Source organism: Hemicordylus capensis, chromosome 3 (genome assembly GCF_027244095.1).
Source record: "Hemicordylus capensis ecotype Gifberg chromosome 3, rHemCap1.1.pri, whole genome shotgun sequence".
Classification (NCBI taxonomy): Eukaryota; Metazoa; Chordata; class Lepidosauria; order Squamata; family Cordylidae; genus Hemicordylus; species Hemicordylus capensis.
Window position 1 is genome coordinate 278291201 of NC_069659.1, and position 12033 is coordinate 278303233.

The following is a 12033-nucleotide window of genomic DNA, read 5'->3' on the forward strand; positions in this document are numbered from 1 at the left end:
GAAAAGCTGGTGGCAACTGCAGATGGAGCTCCCCGGATGATCTCAATAGGTGGTGGGACTCATTACAGAGAAGGTGTTCTCTTAAATACCTCCAGGGCTGGAAAAGACTCCTGCCTGAAACCTTCTTAATTAATTAATCCTGCCTGAAACCGTCTTAATTAATTAATTAATTAATTAATTAATTAATTAACATTTATATCCCACTCTTCTTCCAAGAAGCCCAGAGCAGAATACATGATTATATTTATTCACACATTAAGCCTGTGAGGTAGGTTAGGCTAGGTTAGGTTAGAGGTAGTTTAGGTTAGAGAAGTGACTGGCCCAGAGTAATCCAGTGAGTTTCATGGCTGAATGGGGATTTGAACATGGGTCTCTCTGGTCCTAGTCCAATACTCTAACCACTACCCTGATGTTATCACATGTACAGGACTGTGTCCATTTGCATCTACCCTCAGAGGTAGGATAATTTCTTTCCCAGTGTACAGCTGGCAGAGGCTCTCTTGATCTTGGTGTTGACCTATACAGGCACTACGGGTGTGCACAAAACTGGTTGGCCCAATTCAGTTTGAGTCCAAACCAGACCCGAACTGGACTGGGCCAATTCAGTTTTGCACCCCATTGAACCCTCCTGGGCCGTGCAGAGGCCCATTGGACATGCACTGTGGCCTCCAAAATTGCAACCAGGATGGAGGACAGGCCCGAATGGGCCAAAGACCACCTGAACCGGGTGATTTGGGGCTGTAATGGAGGACAGTTGCGGGAGGGGGATTCTCCAGAGACACCCCCCGCCATGGCTGCTGTAGCACCCCCCAGAGGGGATAAGTTAATTTAAGGTTTTGTTTTTTTTAATTGTGAAACCCCCTCCCAAACCCAACTGAACTTGTATATGTGATAACATCAGGGCAGTGGTGAGAATTAGCACGAACCATGTAAGAGGCCTCTGGACCGGTCCGGAGCCAGACCAGTCCGGCGGTCCAGCACTGAGGGGGAGTCTCCCTTTAAGGGCGGGGGGGGGGGTAGAACTTACCCCTCCCGCTGCTCTTCCCCCTCTGGCGCTGCAGCGTTAAGTGCAGTTTTGGGGGCGGCAGCGTTCCTCGCTGCCACCCATGCCCCCGTCGTTGTTAGTAAAGCCGTCCTAAGAGCACTCTTAGAGCAGCATGCATGCGCGTGTGGTGGTGTGCACACGCCTGTCGCCGCCGTGCGCGCGCCGCCTATGTCACACGCAGCGTGCATGTGACGTAGGTGGCGCGCGCACAGTGGTGACAGGTGCGTGCGCCGCCACACGTGCATGCATGCTGCTGTAAGAGTGCTCTTAGGATGGCTTTACTAACAATGACGGGGGCAGGGGCGGCAGCGAGGAACGCTGCCACCCCAAAAACTGCACTTAACGCTACAGCGCCGGAGGGGGAAGAGCGGCAGGAGGGGTAAGTTCTACCCCCCCACCCTTAAAGGGAGACCCCCCCTCGGTGCCGGTCCGGACCGTGCACACTCCTAGTGAGAATACACATGCCCTGATGCCACTGATAGATGTGCCAATGTGTTCTTGATGTATCCTTTAATCATATGAGGTGGTACTCATCTGAACTGCCCCTTTTCACAGGCCCCAACAGGCTCATGACAGTGTAAGACCATGGGGACACCCCATCACAACTCATAAGAAGGACCATGGGGACCAGATTATCAAGCAGAATCATTAATAGTGTGTGATGATGAAATAGCCCCTTCTCCCACAGACAGCTCTCTCATGAGATTGTCAGGCCATTGGGGGCTCTGTATCAAGTCATATAGCTCTGTGCAGGAAAGCCATGTGCAGGAAACCCCAACAACTGCTCTCCCTGTCTTGGCGACTGCTGCAAGGTAGCTGTCAAAGCGTGCCCTCTGCCAGCCCATCCACCCATGTGGACATGTGCACCCTTGCCTGTGCCCCGAAACAATGACACCACATCCCTTGTGTTGCAGCAACTGAGAAGGCCCACCTTCATGTGACCACAAGCCAAACTGGCCGCAACTAGAGATGGACCTCTCCAGATGACCTCAATGGGCAGTGGTGCTCATAATGTAGAAGATGTTCTCTTAAATACACAGGCTCCAAGCTGTTTAGGGCTTTATAGGTTATAACCAGCACTTTGTATTTTGCTCAGAAACCTATTGGCAGCCAGTGTAGCTCTATCAACAAAGGAGTAATGTGGTCTCTCCGAGATGACCCAGAGACCAACCTGGCTGCCGCATTCTGTACCAACTGGAGTTTCCAGACTACATACCAAGGCAGTCCCACATAGAGTGCATTGCAGAAGTCAAGTCTGGAGGTTACTAGCATATGTCTAACTATTTTGAGTCCATTCATCTCAAGAAATGGATGCAGCTGGCATATCAGACGAAGCTGTGAGAAAGCCCCTCTGGCCACCGCCTCAACCTGAGCTACCAGGGAGAGGTGTGGATCCAGAAGTACTCCCAGACTATGTACCTGTTCCTTTTGGGGGAAGTGTGACCCCATCTAGAACAGATAGATCAAAATAGTCTCTGGAGTTCTGACCCTGCATAATAAGTTCCTCTGGCTTCTCTGGATTCAGTCTCAGTTTATTCTCCCTCATCCAGCCCATTACTGCTTCCAGGCAAGCATTTAGGGAGGTTATGCAATCTCCTCATTCCTGATGATGTTGACATGGAGAAGTAGATCTGGGTGTCATCAGCATACTGGTAACACCCAGCTCAAAATCCCCTGATGATCTCTCCCAGCAGTTTCATGTACTGTAGATGTTAAAAAGCATTGGAGACAGTATGGAGCCCTGAGGGACGCCATACATAAGCTCAGATTTTGAAGAGCAACAGTCTCCAATCAATATCATCTGGAATCTGTCTGAGAGGTAGGAGAGGAACCACTGTAAGACAGTGCCTCGCTCCCACCCCTAACACTCTCAGATGTTCCAGAAGTATACTTTGGTCGATAGCATTGAAAGCTGCTGAGATATCCAAAAGAACCAACAGAGTCACACCTCCTCTGTCAATTCCCAATTGGAGATCATCCATCAGGCCGACCAAGGCAGTCTCCACCCCATAGCCTGCCCAAAAGCCTGTTTGAAATAATCAGTTTCCTCCAAGACATCTGGAGCTGAGAGACCACCACCCTCTCAATTACCTTGTCCAACCATGGGAGGTTGGAGACAGGCCTATAGTTGCTCAACTCTGAGGGATCTAATGCAGGCTTCTTTAGAAGAGGTTGAATGATTGCCTCCTTAAGACAAGGAGGCATCCTGCCCTCCCTCAGGGAAGCATTTATGATTTCTACCAGGCCTCCTACAACAGCATCTCTGCTAGATAGAACAAGCCATGTTGGACAAGGGTCAAGAGAACAAGTGGAAGGCTTCATAGCTCCAATCAGTTTGTCCCCAGGAGTCACAAACTGAAACCGGTCCAGTCGAACCACATAAGAGGAATTGCTGGACACCTCCAGTTCAGACATCTCAGTAACTGTGGAGTTTCCATCTAAGTTGGCCCAAGTACAAGATATTTTATCTGCAAAAAACTCATTAAACACATCACAGTGGGTAACTGCTGGCTTCAAATTCTGATTCAAGGAAGTGGGGGCATGTACTAGCCCCCTCACAACCCTGGACAATTCTGCTGGACGTGAGCTCTCAGATGCAATACGGGCAGAAAAGAACCGACTCTTTGCTGCACATATTGCCTGAGCAATATAGATCTTTAATTGTGCTCTATGTCATATTCTTTTGGATGTGAGTCGAGTCTTTCTCCGCTTGCTCTCCAGTCACCTAACTTGCCACTTCTGCCCCCATAGATCTTCCATATACCAAGGGACCAGTTTTGAAGTGGGCCAGAGGGGATGCTTGGGAGCAATCGTGTCTACTGCCAGGGTGAGCATGTTGTTCCAGTTCTTCACCAGGGCATCAACCTGATCACCAGCAGAGCCAACATTATATCCCTCTAAGGCTTTTTGGAATCCTGTTGGGTCCAATAACTTCTTTGTGCAGACCATTCTAATCACCCCTGCCAAGGTGGGAAATGGTTGTTAGTCTAACCTTGATGGTGGTCCACCCATGACAATGGGGAGATCACAGGAGTCCCCACCAATTGAACTCCAGCCTGATCAGAGTAAAAGACCAAATCAAGCATGTGACCTGCAACGTGCATCAGTCCAGAGGCCACTTGTGATAGGCCTATAGTTGTCATGGCTGCTATGAACTCCTGAGTTACCTTGGACAGATTGGTCCTGAAATGAACATTGAAGTCCCCCAGCACCAAAAGTCTAGGAGACTCCAACGCAAGTTCTGCAACCAAGTCTGTGATCTCAATAAGGGATTCTGTTGGGCAGCGGGGTGATCGGTACACCAACAGAAGTCCCAGTCTATCCCTGGTCCCCAAACTTGAGTACACACATTCAATATGCTCAGATACCCCGGCAAGGATCCTGAGTTATTCTCTTTAAAAAAAAACATTTTTATGGATTTGAATACATTTCTGACTTTGCAAACATTCTTTTTAATATTATGCTTACTTCTGACTATGAAAATGTACTGCGGGGGAAGGTAGTTGATGTTGTTTAACAACAAAACCTGCTGTGAATGTAGATTTAAAGCAGCTTTTGATTTTACAATGGAGAAATTCCTGGAGTAAGACTGGGAAGCCATATAAGCAAGGTCAACGTCTGTTTATGGCCCAGGCCTGACCCAGAACCATTTGCTGTCAGGTTAGGAGAAAGAACAGTGAAGTGCCAAGTGGACCCATGTTGGAACCTCAGAGAATAATGCTATTTCTTTTCCTCCACTGCAGCCTTGAGTAGTGCAGAGACATAAGCCCTATTCAGACATTATGCTGCAATTGTGATAAGGTGTCTGTACAGATATTTGTACACACGTCTGTATATGTGTGTTTGTATAGTATTGTCAGCCCACAATACACAACAGTTTGTGTGAATGACTGTACCCTCATTCATGATAAAAGTGAATTTGGGTACAGACCTCTTCAAATGCAAGATACCAATAAGAAATGTACTCCTGTGCCCATGTTCAACATAACATGTGAATAACTGTAACTGCGCGCATGCACACAGAAGCCTTCTTCAAATGTCATCAGTGCCGCAGGTATTCACACATACAACATCAAAAGTGGAAAGGAAGTCCCACCCCACCAGTGTCACTCACCCCCTCCCACCCCATGAACATGTTTACATGAGCATTTGTCTGAAGGGGGAGGCATGGTAAGCATGTTCACTGGCAATTCCATGATCTTCAACCTGGATCAGTCATCTGGATTCCCACTATTAGGCTTTCATTTATATGTATATCTGGTTCAGTTTTCCCTCTATAAAATGTTTGTTCTCCCTCTGTGAAAACTCTCTTTGCAATATCACATACCATTTGAGAAGCAAATGTGGTTTGTGCATACACATTCCGTATCCCCAACCAGCAATATGTAGCTCACCCAGTCATCAGAACTGAGACCACACAGTACCTATCTCCAAATGAGTGCATCTTATCCCTGGGAAAAGGCCCATGCCACCACCACTTTAGCAGTCAAAATCAGATACTCCACAATCAGCATGCTTACTTATGCACAATCTTTGCTGTCCTTTGAATTTCTAGGCTAGGAGTTCCATATGCATAAGCTGAGGGTCATGTCATCCTTGTTAATAAAGTAATGAATGAGTCCTTCATTTCCCATTCCACCACCTAGGTGCACATGTGGAAATGTCATTGTGATATATATTCATGAATCTTACAAGCTATTAAATGGTGATTAGGGCCAGGTGAAGATCCTGGAGGAAAAGGAACTCTGCTGAAGTTGGAGTCTGATAAACTGATTCTAAATGCAAAGGATTAGCAATGGGCAGACAAGTTATCTTGTAGCTAAGGGGGTAACAGCATTTCATTCAATGAATCTCCTTCCTCTGACTGTAGATATTACATCAAAACACAGCTGTAGGGAGTTTTGGCTGACCAAGCAGAGCTGGTGAACTCAAGATATGTGAACCTCTTGCTACAAACCATTTAAGGCAGTTGAAAGCCTTCTTTTCCCCCTTTGCCTTTCAAGTTTCACTCTTCTCTTCCTCTGAGGCTGTTCTGTATACCTGACCAGTTTTACATCCACACATATACATTTCCAGTTCAAGCTCCTTTATTTCTTACTTTATTATTTCCAGTAATAAAATGGAAAACTTATATCTGAATCAGTGAAACTCTTAATGGACTATTTGTGCACTCGCTCAAGAGGGAATTTCTAGCCAAATGTTTCAAAAGAATGGCAGATGTATTTCCAATTACACAACAGTTTGAAGTTATAAATAATTGGGCAACATCCAGACTAGTAGGGATGTGCATGAATCAATTTTTTGTTTTGATTTGTACCCAAATTGAAACACCCCCAATTTGTTTTGGGTCCGAATCTGACCCCCACGAATCACCCAAGATTCAATTTGTATCCAAATTTTCTGAATCTGAATCAGTTCAGATCAATGACAAACAATGAATCCACTCTCATTTGCTACCAGAGAATCTACTCAGAACACCTCAGAAACAACAAAACACACTACCCCATGGGTTAGTGGGTATGGGGATGGTTGGCACTCTATGTGCACTACACCACCACTTGTTATGGGCCACCCTGGTGCCCCCCAAGTGCAGTTATGGGGCTGCTGAAATCCCTATTATTCCCTATGGGGAAAAAGCTTAAAGATGCACACACTTCATAAATTCTTTAAAAATCACCCCTTTCACCAATTCCTTTGAAATGTAGATGGTAGCAGGCACCCACTGGGGAACTACCACCCGACCCACTCTTCTGTCCCCTAAGCCCCTTTTCTGCCCCTAATCTGCCCCAAGGACATGCCAACTTCAGAAATTCTTTAAAAATCAACCCTTTGCCCAATCACTCTGAAACCTGGGTGGTAGCAGGCATCCATTGGGGCACTACCACCCAACCCACTGTGGCACTTCTAGGAGGCACTCACAGGCAGAAATGGGCACTGTCTGTCCCCATTGTCCCATAGGGTGGATGCAGTACACATCAACAACAACAGCAGAGCTTTGCAAAGAGCAAGGTTTCCAAAGGTCACACACATCCACTGTGTCACTCAACACATCCACTGTTTCCCACCATCCCCCCAACAGAAATGCAATTGATCTAAACACAACAGTGTGAAACAACAACAATGAAATGCACTGCCCCGCACGCCCCCTCCCAACGCAGGGTAACAGTAGCAGCCAGCAACAAGCAAGCAAGTAAGTAAGTAAGTGTGATATCACAGATGCAGCAGACTAGGGCCAACAACAGCATCAAATGTGCCCTCCCTCCCTCCCCCAAACATTTTTCATCCACAAGCAACAGACACAGCTACATCTGTGACACCTGGCCATAAAAGTGGGTTAAGTAAGGAAGGATGCAAAACAACATTCTGCCAATGGAACAGCAAGGTTTGGCCCCCCCTCCTATCTACACAAGTAGAAGAGTGATGATGACAACAATGGCACACAATTTTGGGGTGCACTTTTTGACATTTCTGCAATGGATTGGAGCCTGTGGTACCAGCAGCACAACTTATTGTAGAAGTCAATATGTTGTGCTGCATTGCAAAGAAGTCCACACACACAGAGAGAGAACCTGTCCTGTGCCCATCCATGAGGTCCCCAAAATACACAGGCACAACAACAAACCACCCAAGGCATTTGAACTGCATAATATATATATACTGCTAGACTTGAGATGATGTAGGGGGGAATGTAGTATACCTGTACGTACATGTGTGCTCTGCAAAAGGATTAGTGGGTTTAGGGTTAAGCTTTTGGCCATGGCCTCAGAATGCTATGTGTTCTTTAAGTCTGTATGACAGACATGTGTGAGGGCACCAGCAGCAAGCTCATCCTTGGCCACGGCTGGGGGTGGGGGTAGGTGGGTGCATGTGTGTATGTGCTGCTGCTTCAGTCATAGTCCTTCCATGGTTGGAAAAAAGCAAAGCAAAGTCTCAGATAACAAACATTAAAGAGACAAGTGTAAGCCAAATTACAAAACAGAGATGCATGAACAACTCATTATCACATCATCAGCATCAGCATCAGCATCATATTATCACATTGACATTCATCATTTTCATTTCGGCATCAATTCAAAATAGTCAACGAAAGCAATTCTTTCATATCAGCAACATGCATCTTCCAAAACCCTCCATCCTGCCTCCCCCCCCACACACACCAACCACAGCCTCTGTGGATGGGTGGTGGTGGTGGTGCTGGGCCATAGTGGCGCCAGGCCAGGACACGCCACCCACCTCCGTCATGGGCCTCTTGATGTCATGCATGGTTGAAACAAATCAAACAAACACCATTCAACATTAAAGGGAAACAAAGCACACCCTCTGTGACAGTGTGTTCCCCTCGTGTGAGTGTGGAGTTCAACCTAAGCATGTGTGAGACATAGCATCCCAGAAACATTCCTGTGCCTGCACACGCAGCAGCCTGCCTCTGTGATGCATGATGTGCCACTTCTGCCTTCTGGCCCTCAGGAGTGGACACACAGTGCTCCTGCAAGAGGGAGGGATTTACAGATGTATGCTGCTAACAGTGACTACAACTCCCATTGTCCCTAGTCTTTATGGTGGGCAGCCATTGCAGCAGTGGGGAATGGGAGTTATAGTATTTCTCAGCAACATCTGGGAAAACACCTCCCTGATGCAGGGAGCACTCACTTGTCCTAGCCCTGAGTGCCAGCACAGCAGCAGTGCCACATTTCACAATTCTTGGGCTGGCAGTGCGGCTTTGCCTGTGTGCTTGTCTGGATGTGTCAGCAGTAGTAAGGGGCAGAGACTGTGACACATCTTGGTTGGGATGAGCTGCCGTAGTGTGGGAGGCACTGCATGGGGGGTGACGCGAGTCACTCACCCTCCACAGCCAGCTCGGTGAAGCCCAGCAGGGGGAGGTTGGCCTTCAAGAAGACCAGCTGCTCAATCAACTCAGCATCCAGACATGAGTGGAGAGGTGTCACCACATCCCCAGCCATGGAGAACAACCTCTCGCTTGAGACACTGGTTGGTGGACATGAGAGGAACCGGCCAGCAACGGTTGCCAAGTCCAGACAGACATGGCAATGCATTGCCCAAAACTGGCATGACTCCATCTCCCAGCCTTCCACCGGGTCCTGCAGGTAGAGCAGAACAGACTGTTCAGCACGACTGCAGGGAGCGGCAGGCTCCTCCTGTCCCCCTGACAAGGCACCAAAGAAGCCCTCTGTGAACCACTGGGTGGCAGAACGCGGAGGTGGCACTGGCTGCTCTGTTCATGCCACTGCCAGAGAAACCATGCTGCTGCACTGGGAAAAGGTGGTGGTGGTGGCAGTGCTGCTGGGGGGTGAAATGAGCATTGCTAGGCTGTGCACCAGCCCCCCCCTCCTGGTCATCATCTGCACCTAGCCTCTTCTCCTCTGCATGCCTTACATGCTCAGCCAGGAAATCCCTCCACCTGGTCAGCTGGTCAGGGGTGACAGCTCTGCGCTTCATCCTTGTGTCACAGATGCACCCAAGGGTGTCGTGAGCCATTCCACTACCCCAGCCCTCAGCCGACCTGACAGGTGGAGCAGATCACCCATAGTCTTCTCAAGGAGAAGACTGACTCAGTACACAAGCTGTTTGTGGCATCATAGAACGGCTTGAGTACTAAGACCAGCTCAGAAATGAGCTTCCAGTCTGCAGTGGACAGGTCACACACATCCAAGCCACTACGCCTTGCCAGGCTGTGGATGGTTCCTTCTTGCTCATGCATGCACTCGAGCAAGAGAAAGGTGGAGTTCCAACGGGTAGGAACATCCTGAGGGATCAGGTGTTCAGGCAGGCCCAGCTCAATCTACCGCGCCTTGCCTTTTCACTCTGGTGGCAGTGGACAGCAATCTTGTGGCACTGGTCAACAAGAGGGGCCATGGAAGCAGCAGGTTCCAGGGCGGGAACAAAACCTAACCTCTGCGTGTGCTTGGACTTTGCCTCCTTAAGTCCAAGTGCATACTGCACCACCAGGTTCAAAGTGTGTGCGCAACGCAAGCGATGGGCACAAATTGAACCTGCCTGGCCGCCTTACTAATGTTGGCTGCGTTGTCGGTTACCATGAAGCCTCGGCAGAGGTTTGTCTTCCCGGCTAGCCAAGTTCCGACCTGTCGGTCCATGATCACTAACAACTCATCCAACCTGTGGTCTGTGTCCATCGTCTCCACATGCAACACTGCCCAAGAAGGCTTGCCTGAATGGGGGGAGAAGGATACAATTCCAGTAGAGCCGGATGTCCCCTTACGCTCATGCCTCCACCAGTGGGCTGTCAGGGACATGAAGGCAGTGGCAGCCCACTATGGCTCATCCAGAGATCCTCAGTGCACACTGGTGCTGGGCCTGGCTGCACACAACCGGGCCAAAACAGCCTCCATGCACACACAGTACAGGGAGGGCACCACGCTCCTACTGAAGGTGGTGCATGAAGGGATTTTCAATGACAAACCATGAATCCACACTCATTTGGAACCAGAGAATCTACACTCAGAACACCACAGAAACAACAAAACCCTGTATCCCATGGGTTAGCAACCTATGGTGGTGGTTGGCATTCTCTGTGCACTATACCACCATTCACTCTGGGCCACACCAGCACCCCACAAGTGCAGTTATAGGGCTGCTGAAACCTCTATTCTTCCCTATGGAGAAAAACCTTAAAGATACGTAAATTCAAAAATTACTTTAAAATCAGCCCTTTGCCCAATTCCTTTGAAATAATTCTGGGAGCTTCCTTACCTCCCTTGGGCACTACCACCCACCACACTCCACTTTAGGCCACCCCTTTCCCCATGATGTGAAGCGATACATTTGCTAGAATCCTCATTATTCCCTATGAGGAATTCAAAAACACTTTTAAAATGCACCAATAATCGGAGGAGTGTCTGATTGCCTTGGGGTTTGGTGGGTGCCTATCACTTTTGGAGGTTTGAACTGGTTCAAATAAAAGCCCCCCAGTTCAGTTTGAATTTGAACCTGCAGCTCAAACCTGATGGCTGGTTCGGTTCAAATTTGAACTCGTTTGCACATCCTTCCTAATGATCCCTAGCATGGATTTTTCCTCTTTCACTGCTGCTGCACAACAAATCAACACTTTCAATGAGCTGTCCACCACGACACCAAGATCTCTCTTCTGGTCAGTCACGGACAGCAGAGACCACATCAGTGTATATGTGAAGTTGGGTTTTTTTTTTGCCCCAATATGCTTCACTTTATACCCGCTTACATTAAACCACATTTGCCATTTTGTCACTCACTCACCCAGTTTGGAGAGTTCCATTTGGAGCTCCTCACAATCTGTTTTGGATTATACTAGCCTAAATAGTTTAGTGTCACCTGCAAATTTAAGAGAGCGCCTCTTAAGAGAGCGCCTCTTTTGTCACGAATCTTCCCGCCTTTTATGATCTTCTGGAGAGGTCTGGTTATGGTTGCCACCAGCTCATCTGGTGGCGACTCAGGACTGAGCTTTTTCAGTGGCTGCCCAAGGGCTTTGGAATATGATCCCTGCTGAAATGATCTCCTTATCTGTTTGTTTTCAGGAAGACCCTCAAGACTCTCCTGTTTGCAAGCTTTTAATTAGAATTTTTAAAATTTTAATAATTTGTTTTATGTTGTTTTTACTTTTAACATAAAACAATAATTTGTTTTATGTATTTTAACCTGTGATTTTTAATATTATAATTTGTACACTGCCTAGAGATTTACATATCAGGAGGTATAATAATATGATAAATAAAATAAAATCATAAATAAATTTGGTTACTTTGCTGCTTACTCCAGTTTCTAGATCACTTATGAACAGGTTAAAGAACACTGGTCCCAGCAGAGATCCCTGGGGGACCCTACTTTTTACTTCCCTCCATTTTGAAAATATTCAGTTTGTTCCTACGCTCTATATCCTGTTCATCAACCAGTTTCCAATCCACACATGAACCTGTTCTCTTATCCCATGACTACTGGGGAACTTTGTAAAAAGATTTTTGGAAGTCTAAGTATAC